Source organism: Lathyrus oleraceus, chromosome 4 (genome assembly GCF_024323335.1).
Source record: "Lathyrus oleraceus cultivar Zhongwan6 chromosome 4, CAAS_Psat_ZW6_1.0, whole genome shotgun sequence".
Taxonomy (NCBI): Eukaryota; Viridiplantae; Streptophyta; class Magnoliopsida; order Fabales; family Fabaceae; genus Lathyrus; species Lathyrus oleraceus.
Window position 1 is genome coordinate 405,314,109 of NC_066582.1, and position 2,265 is coordinate 405,316,373.

Genomic DNA, 2,265 nt, shown 5'->3' on the forward strand with positions numbered 1-2,265 from the left:
TAAGGTGCGGATATGATGAAAGAGAAAAGAGGCGGCGTTTACCTGAGTATCCGGTTCGAAGACGCATTGGAGGAAAAATAGCTCCTTTGAGTTGACCTTGCTGTTGTTTGGTCTTCCAAAAATTGTGTTTTGCAAGATGCGGATGAAGTACCGGATAGTGGGGTTATGTATATGGGAGAGAAGGAGTTCTTCCCAGTTGTAGGTATCTATACCGGTAATTTTCTTAAAAAGGCCAAAAACGCCAACTGTGTTCCAGTTTGAGTTTGGAGGGATTCTGGGGTGTACCTGACCTTCTATGGGAAATTGTAACATGGTACTCAATTGGTTTTGGGTTAAGGAGTACTCGGTGTTGAACATGCGGAAGGTTGCGGTACCGGTTAAAAATTCGTCTTCACCGGCGGGAGTGGTGTAGTCGTATGAACTTAAGAATTCTAAGGTTAGGGATGGGTAGGTGGGTTGATTATGAGTGCAAAGGAAGGTTAAGTCGGCTAGGCGGAGCATCCATTCGATACCTTGGAGTAATCCTAATTGTTGTAAACAAGTTAAATCGGGGTACCTGGTGGAAGCGACGCCTCGCTGCTGGAAACGTTCGAATTGCTCTTGCTGGTAGTTGTCATCTCCGGATCGGAAGATGATATTTCCGAAATTTTGATTTCCCGCCATTGTGATGAATTTTTGAAGGGGTGATTTGGAAAGAAAAAGAAATGTATTTGATAGGAGAGAATTGTTTTGTGGTGAATGAAGGAAGTTTTGGCAGGTATTTATAGGAGAAGGGTTGGAAGATAGAAAGAAAAAGTGGTTGAAGAGTAATTAAGTGTGGTAAATGAAAAATGAATGGGGAATGTAAAAAGTTAAAGTGTAACGTTCGTCTCCAACGGCTCCCTAACGTTCACATGTCTGAGGGGCGTTACGCTCGTCACAAGGCTGTGACGCTCGTAACAGGCAATAGACGTGCCGTCCGTTATGGGTAGTGTGACGCTCGTCACACATTTCTTTTTGGAAAGGCTTTCAACAGCGCTTCACAGAATTACTTTGGTAGCGTATTTTAATGTTTCATTTTGCTTATGATCATTTTTAGTCTGCAATTTTAATGTATTGTGCACGCTTACTTGCTTTGTATAATAATAATAATAATAGGTAACAACAGTAGAGCGTAATAGCCATTGCATAATAAAATTAACTAAACAGCTTCAATAAGAATGATCATAATGTATTACAGGGAAGGAAAACAATGAAATGAAATAGAAATAAACATGAATTCAAACAACATTAATGAAAAATCTAGCCTAAAACTAAATAACTTAGAAAGAAATAACTAAATTCCATCTATCTTCGGATCTCTGGCCGGAGGAGCAAAAGAGTTAACATGATGCCGTAACATACGTAACTGACTTGCCGTGCTGCTCATGTATTCTAGGATTTCAAGTCTCAAGTTGTGGAAATCTTCCCTGAGGGCGTCTTGCTCTGACATCAAGGCTTCAATGACGGTTTTAATATCTGTTCCTGGCATATGATGTCGGAGATCAGGCATGGCTGATTCTTTGGTCAGGACAGGCTGAGGAGGAGGATCAATATCATAGTAGCCGGATGGAGTCTGAGGGTCAGATTCAGCAAGAGAGGTATGGTCAACATAGTGCTCATAGTCATCACAAATCTCATAGTCCTGGATGGATTCAGTGGATCCAGCAGGAGTTGGGGTTTCATTCAGGTTATAGAGCCAGTTCCTTTGGTTATGAACACTAGTTCTAGGATCGGGCATGGTGAATAGGCAGAGAACCTGGTTATCAATAATAAGCTCAAACTCATCAGACCCTATGTTTGCTATAAACATAGTGTTGAAGAGGAAGGGTATACTCATAGTAGTAATGCCACAAAAAGGGCTAAGGTCAAGCATAGGCTGACGTAATCCAATAGCATTACCTATCATAGTGATCAAACCGCCTATTCTAATGGGTGCTCGCTCATCCTGGATAAGGTGGTCCAAATTAGCTAACATAAAAGTAGCACCGTTTACTGGACAGTTCTGGGAAGCACAAAATATGATGAAGAGTTCATCACGTGAAACTGAAGTACTATTTGGCTTCTTCCCAAATAAAGTGTGGGTCAGGATCTTATGGAAATAGCGAAAAGCCGGGTTATGTATGTTTCCAGAGAGAAACTCATGTTCTTCGGGCTCATCATTTCCAGTCAGCTTACCCCAAAAGTGTTCAAGCTCTCTATATTCAAAAAGTTCTTCCTGGCTTACAGTGAATGTATCAAAGGAGG